Source organism: Mirounga angustirostris, unplaced genomic scaffold, assembly GCF_029215605.1.
Source record: "Mirounga angustirostris isolate CCGP_5_RB_7025 unplaced genomic scaffold, mMirAng1.0.hap1 SCAF_5, whole genome shotgun sequence".
NCBI lineage: Eukaryota > Metazoa > Chordata > Mammalia > Carnivora > Phocidae > Mirounga > Mirounga angustirostris.
The window spans coordinates 163,555,396-163,568,342 of record NW_026991713.1 but is presented as its reverse complement, the minus strand read 5'-3'; the positions used below and the strand labels follow the sequence as shown (position 1 = coordinate 163,568,342).

The 12,947-nt window shown below is 47.6% G+C and overlaps 1 protein-coding gene across 6 annotated transcripts in view; it reads right to left on the bottom strand.

Moving 5' to 3' along the window:
* SRCAP (Snf2 related CREBBP activator protein) overlaps window positions 1-2,317 on the bottom strand; it is a 32,241-nt gene extending 29,924 nt beyond the window's left edge. For 2 of the 6 annotated variants that reach the window (XM_064592985.1, XM_064592984.1), the window contains exons 1-2: window positions 1,989-2,317; window positions 465-538 (exon numbers count right to left, since the gene is read on the bottom strand). The gene's annotated coding sequence lies outside the window, so the exon portion shown is untranslated. Of the gene's footprint in view, window positions 1-464; window positions 539-979; window positions 1,000-1,694; window positions 1,888-1,988 lie in introns of those variants that run through there. The other 4 variants (XM_045875352.3, XM_045875345.3, XM_064592982.1 and 1 more) reach the window with 3 other exon arrangements.
* Between the last annotated feature and the right edge of the window lie 10,630 nt (window positions 2,318-12,947).

Genomic DNA, 12,947 nt, shown 5'->3' with positions numbered 1-12,947 from the left:
TGTGTCATACTTTACTAAGCACCGACTTGATATGTTCTATAATCCTCACACCTACCCTGCAAGTCAGGTACTTTTCACACCTTAATAAATGTTTATTCAGTTCCTTCTATATAGTAAGGATAGAGACAGAAAATATCCCTAACCTAAATGAAGCATGCATTCTAATACTTTCTCTATTTTATAAGTTAGACAGTCAGCACACACAGAGCCCTAAATGCCTTGCATAAGGTCACACAGTAAGGAACTGACAGACTGAAACTCAGGTAGTCTGATGCCAAATCCATGGAGAACATGCTACTCTCCTTGGGAGAACCAGGGTGATCAGACCTTTCTCTATCCACACGTCTAGTTTTGTTCTTGCACCATTATCAAACCAAAAATACTGACTTATAATTTCCCTCACTGTTTATCTCAAACATCTCTCCCATTAGCATCAGTACACAAAACAGTATCTGACCCCTCACCTGTGTGAGCTGAGACCACACCCCCTGTGAAAGTCTGTACTTCCACGGTGCCGCCGTACTGAGGGAAATCACGCCTGAAACAAAGAGAAGGGCAGGAAAACAGCAGTGAGGAACCAATCCACATTTACCAACACCTATCAAAGCCTTCTTTACAACAACTTTTGAGGCTTTTAAGTATACCCAAATCAAAGGTTGAAAAGAAGAGGGAGTTACAGTAGTAAGAAAAGCTCACATTTCAGAAAAATAAAAGCAAATCATGTTTTTCAAAAACAAAATTCCCTAGAGACCTGAGATCCTGGCTGGAGGAGAAGCACTGAAGTAAAGCAAAAAAAAAAAAAAGTTTAAAAAGCTGAAGTGTAAAAGGCTCCAACCATTGAATGGAGAGCAAATAAAGCAAAAAGAGCTGTCACATCCAGAAGCTCAAAGATGTTGGCTCTCCTTTGCAGTGAGGGCTGCACAAAAATCACAGGAGAATCCACCCTTCCTCTCTGGGCAGGGCCCTGTAACTCCTATACCTGAGCCATGAGACACTTCCCCAAACCCAAGAACTGCAGCAGGAGACATTAGAAGAGAAGTCCGAAGTGAGAAAGACCGCTCAGCAAAGAACCATGCCCCGGAAACAGGTGGGGTAAACCCACCAAAGGCCCGGAAGTGTTTCCCCAGTGTTTAAGGAAATTCCTTCACCACGGTGCAGCCTTTGATTCACTCCTTCCTCCACAACAGATTCACAGGACCCGAGCTAACCAGAATCCAAGACGCCTGAACTCTTGACTCCCCCGCTTCACCGCTCTCTCCCAACTCCTCCCAACAGACTGACCCGGCGTGACCCCTGACCTCTGCCCCAAGTTGCCACTAACCCTAAACTAGCCCCGCCCCCTCCTAGACTCCCACCCCACCCAACGTGCGCGACAGACTGGGGGAGGGGCCCGCGCGTGCGCGCCTGGAAGTGGAGAGAGCCGGCTGCGCGCACCGCCCGGGGGCTCCCGCCAGAGCCCAAACCCACGCACACAAGGGTCGCAGGCTGGGAAGTCTCTCATCCCTACCCGTCAGGGAGCCCCCCACCACCAGACCGCGAAGGGCTGACATAAGGGAGGGTTCGTGCCGCCAGGTCCTGGTTACTGACTGGATATGGTGGGCGCGCGCCCCGACTCCTCGTCCCACGCCCCCCTTCCTCTTCCCGCGCGCCCCTTGGGGGGGGGGAATGGGGTTGGTGGGCGGGCAGGAGCGCACCTGGGTCCGTCCTCTCAGGGCTCGCTCGCTCGCTCAGGCACGCGTGCGCAGACGGGCGGGAGGGGAGAGGAGATGCGCCCGGGCCCTGTGCTGGCCGGCCTGGCCCCCCTCAGCCTGTCTCTATGGGCTCGCGCCGACAGCCTCGCGCACCGGCCCCGGGGCCCCGGCCGAAGGTGCGCGCGCAGCACCCCGGGAAGGTGGGAGGAGAGGCGGTGGCGGAAAGATGCGCGCGCAGTCACCCGTCAGGGGAGGGGGAACTGTGGGGCGTCCGCCATCTTGTCTCCCTCTCCTTACCTGCGTCCTCGGGGGCGTGCGCACCACCCCCCCTCCCGCCGAGGAGGGGGGAGGGCCCCCTCTTGGCTGCCGCCTTCGCGGCCTTTAAATTCCCCTGGGGCCCGTGGCTACTGCCACCGCCTTGCTTCCACTGCCTCCTCTCACGGCACAAGAGATGCGGGCGGTGGGTGGGAAAAATGGAAGACGCTACTCTCAGCGAACCGCCGCCGCCGCTTCCGAGGCCCCACCAAAATGGCCGCCGCCGTCTCGGCCGCCACCACCACCACCAGCACCACCACCACAGCTCACTATCGCTACCGCCGGCGCGGCCCGTCCTCTCGCGAGAGACAGTAACTGGAGGTTGGGGGAACGGGGAGGCTCGCGTGCTAGCGTAGGGCGCTGCCTGAAGCGCAAAGCAGGCTGGGTGATGTAGTCCTCTCGGAGACTCCGCGCTTGCCCGGCGGCAGAGCGTCTTTATCCTCCACCAGCGAAAGTGCTCCTGGAGCTGCATTGCGGCTGCCAAATCGGACTAGTCCACCGTTTTTTAATACATCACCCGGAAAGCTAAAGCAATTTGTCAGGTCCTTTAAGCACGTTAGCAGTAGAGCCTGGGCCTCTGGATTCCCCACGGCAGTCCACTTACATAGAGAGCTGCTTCGTTTTACACAAGGGAGTTATTCCCGATAGCTCCCAAGCACCTATATGCCATTTGTTGGCCAACTTTCTAGGTTAAGAACTCCTTTGAGATGCCTCACCCCAGAAAAGAATAACAACAGTTACCTTCTACTGAGATCACTTTGTGCACTAATTCTTTTAATCCCAACAAGCTCCATTTTACAAATGAATTGAAGCTCAAAGATTAACCAGTGACAGAGCCCAAAGCCAGGATTCATAGCCAAGCAGTCTAAATCACAAGGATACACAGGCAAAATTTACCAACTAAAGTCAGGTTAGGAAGCCCTGATAAAGTTCTCATTCAGGTCCTCTTCATCCACTCAGTTTAGTTCTTACCTGGTTTACTCAAAGAGTTGATCCTTCTCTCGGTGTCACTGATTTGAAGATCTGTTTTTCTTACAGCAAAGACCAGGGTTGAAAACTCAAACACGTGTACCCGTGAAACTAACATAACATTGTATGTTCCTTATACTTTATTAAGAAAATAAATGTAAATAAAGAAAGAAAACTCAAATACCTAGGAAGGTAATATAAATAAAATGAAGAGGGTCAGGTGAGAAACATGAGGGACTGGAGACTATAGGCTCTGTCCCGCAAGAACAGCCACTGTTCAAACCACTGTTCCAGTGGTCACCCTGCTGGCCAAAAGGGTCAAATTCAGCCACAGGTTGCCAGTTTGCTACCTCTGGCCTATGCTGGGGCCTCAAGGCATACAAAAGCACCCAGGACAGATTGTTTGATTGAAAAAGTGGTTGAATGCCTATCCATTTAGGGCCAGTTCAGTCTTTTTTTATACCAAGCTTACATATTTCTGAGACCCCAGCATAGAACCACACTGAGCGGGGCACCTGGGTGGCTCAGATGGTTAAGGGTCTGCCTTCGGCTCAGGTCATGATCCCAGGGTCTTGGGATCGAGCCCCGCGTCGGGCTCCTGGCTCAGCGGGGAGTCTGCTTCTCCCTCTTCCTCTGCTTCTCCCACTGCTCATGCTCTCTCTCTATATATATCTCTGTGTCTCAAATGAATAAATAAAATCTTTAAAAAAAAAAAAAAAAGAACCACACTGACCTTCCAAGAGATCTCACATCTCTTGGCCTTCCCATAAACCTTTTCGTCCTTTTTCAGTTATTCTTCCTTCAAAATTCAGCTCAAGGGTGACAACCCCCAGGTGATCTCTCTCCTTTGACCACACCTAGGCTGGTTTTCATACTGTTGGCTCCCATAGCCTCCGGGGTTTCATAAAGCACTGATTGCATTATATCTGGATTCATGGTCTGTCCCCTCCACCCCAAAAAGTATTATTAACCCCTTGAGGATAGGAACATGGTTTATACATGAAAATCCACTAAGCCAGTCTCAGAAAGATTATTCAGGAAATTTATTAGTGTGAACTACTTGTATTATAATACTTGGTTAAAAACAAAAATAACTGGTATGGGATTCATGAGCTCAAACTGAAAATAAACCCCAAATCTCTCTTCTATTTCCATGACTATCACCCTTGAGCCAGTCACCATTATCTCTTGCTTGGATTACCCCTGACTGGGTTTCCCACATCCACTCCTGTTTCTCTACTCCATTCTCCACATAGCAACCAGAGTGACCTTTACATATAAATCAGATCATGTTGCTCTCACACCTATGACCCCCCCAAATGGCATCTTAATTCACTTAAATAAAAACCCAAATTATGTATCATGACTTAAAATCTCCACAGGACAGACATGTTGAGCTGAAGAAGCCAGGCACAAGAGAATATATATAATCCCATTTATATAAAGTGCAAGAGCAGCTGATAAAAATAAAAATAACCATTGAGAGACAGATTTTACCTGGGAAGAGCCACAGGGCTCTACTAGAAATGTACCCACTGATTTACATGGCATCTGGCTGCTTCCCTACTACAGTACTAGAGCTGAGTAGTTGCAACACAGGCCCTAGGCCCACAAAGCCTAAACTATTTTCTGTCTGGTGCTTTACCAAAAAATGTCTGCTGACCGATGTTCTCTATCTTGATCTGGATGAGGTCATTTCCATGGGTATATACAGATGTAGACATTCATTGAGCTGTGTACTTAAAATTTGTGTACTTTGTGTACCTCAAAGCATGTATTTTATACTTAAATTTTAAAAATAAATATCCTACAGGCTATGACCCCTGTCTACTTTTTTTTAAAACTTCATTTACCCCTTGTTCACTGTACTGAAGCCACCATGCCCTTCTTCAAACCATCCATCAAGTTCTTTTCTGCTTCCAGAGCCTTCATTTTTGTTGTTTCCTCTGAAAGTTTTTCCTTAGCTCTCCCTTTTCGTGAAGGTCTCAGTTCAAATGTTACCTCCTTGGGGAAGTTCCCTGGTATTAAATAGCCCTTTCACTGCCAGTCACTCCCTATTCCATGCTTTCTTCACAACACTTATTTGAAATCACTAATTTATTTGTATGCTTGTTTATCGTCTGCTCCCTTCCCCTCTAAAAGATAAGCTGCCTGAGAGCAGGGACATCGACACAGGGTTTACAGTATTCTAGGTAGTTACTGAACAATGAAAAACATTTCAAACAATCCTGTGAAAAGGAGATTGTTCCATTTGACAAATTAAATTTCAGTTGAATCAAAAGTGAGTGATGAAGACTGAATATTGTCAAGATGTCCATTCTTCCCAACTTGATTTATAGATTCTGTGCAATCCCAATAAAAATCGCAGCAAGTTATTTTGTGAATATCAATAAGCTGATTCTAAAGTTTATACTGAGAAGCAGAAGAGCCAGAATAGCCAAAATATTGAAGGAGAACAAAGTTGGAAGACTGATACTACCTGACTTCAAGACTTACTGTAAAGCTGCAGTAATCAAGACAGCGTGATACTGGCAAAAGAATAGACAAATAGATCAATGGAACAAATAGATCAATAGAGAGCCCAGAAGTAGACCCACATTGATATGGTCAACTGATCTTGACAAAGGAGCAAATGTAATACAATGGAGCGAAAATACTCTTTTCAACAAGTGGAACTAGAACAACTGGACATGCACAAGCAAAAATATTAACCTAGACACAGACCTTATACCCATCACAAAAGTTAACTCAAAATGGGGCACAGACCTAAATGTACAGAGCAAAACTGTGAAACACCTAGAAGATAACATAGGAGAAAACCTAGATGACCTTGACAGTGGTGTTGATGCCTTTTTAGAAACAATACCAAAAGGATGGTCCATATAAGAAATAATTGGTAATCTGGATCTCATTAAAATTAAACATTTCTGGGGAGCCTGGGTGGCTCAGTTGTTAAGTGTCTGCCTTCGGCTCAGGTCATGATCCCAGGTTCCTGGGATCGAGCCCCGAATTGGGCTCCCTGCTCTGCGGAAAGCCTGTTTCTCCCTTTCCCACGCCCCTGGCTTGTGTTCCCTCTCTCACTGTGTCTCTCTCTGTCAAATAAATAAATAAAATCTTAAAAAAAATTAAAAACTTCTCTGTGAAAGACACTGTGAAGAGAATGAGAAGACAAGCCACAGAATGGGAGAGAATATTTACAAAAGACATCTGATAAAGGACTGTTATTCAAAATATTCAAAGAACTGTTAAAACTCAATAAGAAAACAACCTGATTAAAAAATGGGCCAAAGACCCTAGCAAACACCTCACCAAAGAAGACATACAGATGGCACATGAACGTATGAAAAGATGTTCCACGTCATGTGTCATCAGGGAAATGCCAATTAAAACAACAGTGAGATACCACTACACATCTATTAGAATGACCAAAATTTAGAATACTGACAACACCAAATGCCAACAAGGATGTGGAACAATGGGAACCCTCATTCATTGCTGGTGGGAATGGTACAGCCACTTTGGAAGATGGTTTGGTGGTTTCTTACAAAAGTAAACATACTCTTACCATACAATCCAGCGATCACACTCCTTTTAATTCCCAAAGGAGTTAAAAAAAAAACTTATATCCACACAAAAATCTGCAAATAGATGTTTATAGCAGTTTTATTCATAATTGCCAGAACTTGGGAGCAGCCAAGGTGGCCTTCAGTAGGTGAATGGATAAACTGTGATACATCCAGACAGTGAAATACTATTCAGCACTAAAAAGAATGAGCTATTGAGCCACAGAGAAACATGGAGGAGGGGCACCTGGTTGGCTCAGTCAGTTAAGCATCCAACTCTTGAGTTTGGCTCAGGTCATGACCTCAGGGTTCTGAGATCAGGCCCCACACTGGGCTCTGCGCTGGACGTGGAGCCTGCTTAAGATTCTCTCTCCCCCTCTCACTCTGCCCCTTCTACCCCTGATTCCCTCTCTAAAAAAAGAGAGAGAGAGAAACATGGAGGAAACTTAAATGCATATTATCAAGTGAAAGAAGCCAATCTGAAAAGGCTACAAACTGTATCATTCCAACTCTATGACATTCTGGAAAAGGCAAAACTATGGAGACTAAGATCAGTTGTTGCCAGGGGTCAGTGGGGGAGTGATGAATAGGAGGAGAGGACAGAGGATTTTTAGGGCAGAAAATTCTCTCTATGATACTCTAATGGTAGATACATGTTGTCATACATTTTTTTAAACCCATAAAATGTACAATACCAACAGTTAACTAAAGTGTAAATCATGGACTTAGCGTGATTAGACTGTGTCAATGTAGGTTCATCAGTTGTAACAAATGTCCCACTATCGTGAAGGATGTTGATCATAGAGAGACTCTGCATGTGTGGGGACCAGATGTGTATAATAAATCTCTGTACCTTCCCCTCAATGCTGTGAATGTAATATTGCCCTAAAAAATAGCCTTAGTGGGGCGCCTGGGTGGCTCAGTCGTTAAGCGTCTGCCTTCGGCTCAGGTCATGATCCCAGGGTCCTGGGATGGAGCCCCGCATCGGGCTCCCTGCTCCACGGGAAGCCTGCTTCTCCCTCTCCCGCTCCCCCTGCTTGTGTTCCCTCTCTCGCTGTGTCTCTGTCTCTGTCAAATAAATAAATAAAATCTTTAAAAAAAATAGCCTTAGTTTCTAAAATGTGAATGATGCCCATCTTTTTAGACCCTCTTCCCATCACCTTCAGAAGGCAGGAAGCCAGGGGGGCACCTGGGTGGCTCAGTTGGTTAAGCGACTGCCTTCGGCTCAGGTCATGATCCTGGAGTCCCGGGATCGAGTCCCGCGTCGGGCTCCTCGCTCAGCAGGGAGTCTGCTTCTCCCTCTGACCCTCCTCCCTCTCATGCTCTCTGTCTCCCATTCTCTCTCTCAGATAAATAAATAAAACCTTAAAAAAAAAAAAAAGAAGAAGACAGGAAGCCAGGCCAGAGTCCAAATGGGTTGGACCTAGCCTTGTCCTACTAATTCCTTGCTGTGTCATCTTAAGAAGTACCTCACTTCAGGGCACCTGGGTGGCTCAGTCATTAAGCGTCTGCCTTCGGCTCAGGTCATGATCCCAGGGTCCTGGGATCAAGCCCCACATCAGGCTCCCTGCTCAGCAGGAAGCCTGCTTCTCCCTCTCCCACTCCCCCTGCTTGGGTTACCTCTCTTGCTGTCTCTCTCTCTGTCAAAAAATAAATAAAATCTTAAGAAAAAAAGAAGTACCTCACTTCGCTGAACCTCACTTTTCTCACATGTATAAGGGAGATAGAGTTGCTGATGTAAAATTGCTTTGAAAGCTCTAAAGAACTGCCTAAATAGAGGGGTGTACTTTGGACCCATATTTCAGAGTCTCAAACTCATGACTCTTCAGGTCAAGTTTAGTTTTCAGATATGCTTTACAGAGTGTTTTAATGTTCTGAGGGTAATTAATACTTTACGCAGAAGAATGAAGTCTCCTACTTGCCATAGGCCCCACCATTCCTAATTGTCTTGCACTGGGTAACTTTGTGCATTTGTCATATTTGTCCGGCTCCTGGGGGTAGTTGAATCTGTGACTTCTTGTTCCTACATTTGGGTGGTAGTGGGTGTTCTCTCCTGACCAGCATTTCCTCTGCCCACTGAGTGTCTGGCCCTGTACTGGGTAAAATGAGAGAGACAGCAGAGAAGATGACAGTCTCTACTCTCAAGAATTTAGTCTCATTGGGGGTGATCTGTGAGCTTGTGAAAATCAGGGCAGTGTTTTGATGTCACAAGAGAAGGTGGTCAAGGGTCAGATCCGATCCACTGGGCATCAGGGAGGGCTTCCTAGATAAGATGTCATTTGAGCCTGACCTTGAAAAATTTAGGCGTGAAGGGTGGGCAATTCAGGAAGATGACCCAGCCACAAAAGGTTGAGGGTTGCGGGGATAGTGAATAGATCAGCTTATCTTCTTTATGAGGGAGCAGATTGAGATAGATAAGTACCTGGAACCAGGTGGCCAAAGGTTCAGCATTCCAGGCTGGGTAGTGGGATTAGTTTGGAGGTGACAGGGAGCTCCTGAGAGTTGTTGAGGAGGGATGGGCATGGTCCAGGCTCCACTAGAGGCTGGAAATAGAGAAGCCGGAGCAGTTGTAATGAGGACTATTGGCCAGGAGGTGGCAGTGGAGTTAGAGGGAGAGACATTGCAGAGGAAGTATTAGCAGAACTTGGCAGTTGATTGCTAGTGATAATGATCCTCTAAACAGCCATTCTTCTTGCCTTCTGTGAAGCCTTTCCCAGTCTCCTCCTACCTCCTACCTCCCTGGATGCCCCTTCTCAGTCTCCCTCACAGGCCACTTCTCCTGGACCCGTCCATCAATTGTAGGCATTCCTCAAGATTCTTCCCGCAATTGCCTTCTCTCATCCAACACATCCACAAGGGCAGAGGCAGATACCCCGAAGCTAAGGAAGTTTAAGCTTCTGGACCCCTTCTTTACAGGGACCCTCCGTTGCTAGAAGTATCTGGGGGTTATAGAACGGTCTAGATGAGGTGGAGAAGCCCCATCTGCAACCAGAAAGCATTTGCATATAAACATTTCTGGTAATTTGCCGAAAGGGATCTCAGAAGAAAAAGGCATTTTGTCATGATTTCATTGTGCATTCCAATTACCATCTCTAGAGCCAAGCATTTTCCCCCAGCTCAGAGCTTGTGTTCCGATCAGTCTAACTCCTGGATTCCTCCAGACCTCCCAGTTGCTCTGAGTAGATGGCACCACCATCCCCCCAGTTGCTTAAACTAGAAACGAAGCCATCACCCTCCCTTTCCTTCATGCCCCACATCCGGCCACCAAGTCTTGTCCATTACATCTTAAAGATTTCTGTATTCTTGGGGTACCTGGGTGGCTCACTTGGTTAAGCATCTGCCTTCAGCTTGGGTCATGATCCCAGGATCCTGGGATGGAGCCCTGTAGGGCTCTCTGCTCAGCGGGGAGCCTGCTTCTCCCTCTGCCTGTCGCTCCCCCTGCTCATGCTCTCTCAAATAAACAAAGATTTGAGAGAGAGAGAGAGTACAAGCGGGGGGAGTGTGAGAAGGAGAGGGAGAAGCAGACTCCCCTCTGAGCAGAGAGCCCAACAGGGCTCCATCCCAGGATCCTGGGATCATGACCCAAGCTGAAGGCAGATGCTTAACCGACTGAGCCACCCAGGCGCCCTAATATTTCTATATTCTATTTCTCTCCAGCCCCACACTTGATCCTTAGCCCTTGATGACTCAAAATCAGTGACAGTACCAAGAACTGGCTTGTTGGGACTGCTGGGACTTTATTTACCGACTGAGCCAGCCAGGCGCCCTGGGACTGCTGGGACTTTAGTCCCCCTTCCTCACCACCATTATCTCCATTGCCTCCCCACTCCATTCTTTGATATGGACAATTGCTCTTTTCTCAGTCTTATGTAAAGTGCTACGCAAATGAAGCTTCAAGCTGTCAAGTCCTCTAGCCTCTGCTCTCTACCAGCCAGCCAGCTGCTCCTGACCCTCCTAGCAAATCAAAGTTCTAGAGCTCTGGCCAACCTCCTAACCGGTCTTCCTGCGGCCAGTCTCTCTCCCCCTCCCCAAAGTCCCAGCTCTTTCGCAGGTTCCATTCCAATGGGTGTGACATGAGAACAAGCATAAGACAGTGTGATAGAGGGGGCGCCTGGGTGGCTCAGTCGGTTAAGCGTCTGCCTTCGGCTCAGGTCATGATCCCAGGGTCCTGGGATCGAGCCCCATGCTGGGCTCCCTGCTCCGCGGGAAGCCTGCTTCTCCCTCTCCCACTCCCCCTGCTTGTGTTCTCTCTCTCTCTCTGTCAAATAAATAAAATCTTACAAAAAAAATTCTCTCAAAAACTGTAATAGTGACAAACACTAAACACCAGCCTATGTTTTCACATGGATTAACTCATTTAATTCTCACAATAACCCAATTAGGGCGCCTGGGTGGCTCAGTCGTTAAGCGTCTGCCTTCGGCTCAGATCATGATCCCAGGGTCCTGGGATCGAGCCCCGCATCAGGCTCCCTGCTCCGCAGGAAGCCTGCTTCTCCCTCTCCCATTCCCCCTGCTTGTATCTGCTCTCTTGCTCTCTCTCTTTGTCAAATAAATAAATAAAATATTTTTAAAAATAACCCAATTAAAGTAGATTGTCATCCCCGTTTTACAGACGGTAGAAAGGATGGTTAAGTAACTTGCCCCAAGTGACACAGCTGGAAAGCAACCAGCAGAGCAGGGGCTTAAACCCAGAAAGACTGACTCACCGCCGTGCCCTTAACTGCCGTGCAGGACAGCCTGTCAGATCCAGGTCTGAGAAGTGCCAGGCATTATCCTAGGCACCAGGGAGATAATACTGGAAAAACAAACCAGTAAAACACTTTAAGTTCCAGCTTTTATCAAGCTTACATTCCTGGTGAGGGAAGACAAAGAACAAACACATTAAGCAAGTCAAAGTATAAAATAATGACGGGTAATGTGTGTTAGGGAAAAATAAAGCACGGTCGGGGCAGGGGAGGTGCTGTTTTAGACGAGGTGGCCTGACAAGGCCTTTCTGGTGTGGTGACATTTGAGCAGAGAATGCTTGGGGGAGAGAGCATTCTAAGCAGAGGTAAATAAGTGCAAAGACTGTGAGGCTGGCCCAGCTTATCCTAACAGGAAACAACCAGGAGGCCCAGGGGGCTGCAGGGGACTGGGGAACGGTTGGCAATGGGGTCTGAGAGAAGGGCCAGGCCTGCAGCTGGCAGGCCTCTGAAGGCCAAGCTCAGGAGTTTAGATGGGATTCTAAGTGTAGCAGGAGGGCTACGAGCAGAGGCGGGTGTCGAGAAGGGCCATAGGGGTGAGACCCGGAGGCGACTGCTGCAGTCTAGGTGAGAGGAGTAGAAGGGGAACCTGAGGGTAGTGTTGCCAGATTTAGCAAATAGCTCTTCCGGAGGGGGGACCTCTGAGAGGAGCCTCCGGAAGGCAGCGGTCAAGGGGCTGAGGTCCCAGGAGGCTAGGAGAGGGTGGCGAGCTGCTAGAACCCCTCTCTCCTCTCTAGGACGCCTGGGAACTTTTGAGAACACAGCCAACACGGCGCAGGGACTTTACAGGTGGAATCCAGCACATCTTTTTTTTTTTTTTTAAAGATTTTATTTATTTATTTGACAGAGAGATAGAGAGAGAGAGCACAAGTAGGCAGAGAGAGAGGGAGAAGCAGACTCTCCACTGAGCAGGGAGCCCGATGCGGGGCTCGATCCCAGGACCCTGGGATCATGACCTGAGCTGAAGGCAGCCGCTCAGCCGACTGAGCCACCCAGGCACCCCGGAATCCAGCACATCTTAAGCAAGCACATCCCCAATCAAAAACATCCCCAACCCTCAAAGAAGGAAACTAAAATCATGACGCTCAGTTCTGGGAAGGGTGTGGGAAGACGGGCACTCACATGCTGCTGCGGGGGGGAGTGTAGATGTACACAGTCTTTTTTATTTGGATTTCTAATAAGACTTTATTTATTTGAGAGAGAGCACAAGTGAGTGTGGCAGAGGGAGAGGGAGAAGCAGACTCCCTGCTGAGCAGGGAGCCTGATGCGGGGCTCGATCCCAAGACCCTGGGATCATGACCTGAGCCAAATGCTTAACCGATTGAGCCACCCAGGTGCCCCTTTGATTTGGATTTTTAAATGATTGTTTCTTAAAAAGAAAAAAAATTGTAAATTTATTTTTTTTAATATTTTATTTATTTATCTGACAGAGAGAGACAGGGAGAGAGGGAACACAAGCAGGGGGAGTGGGAGAGGGAGAAGCAGGCTTCCCGCCGAGCAGGGAGCCCGATGCGGCGCTCGATCCCAAAAAGTTGTAAATTTAAACTATATCCTTTGTCCCCGACATTCCACTTTTAGAAACTTATGATAAGGAATGGATCAGAAAAATGAGCAAACGTGCATGTGTGAAGATGTTGATCACAGCATTATTTATAAAAGCAAAACAA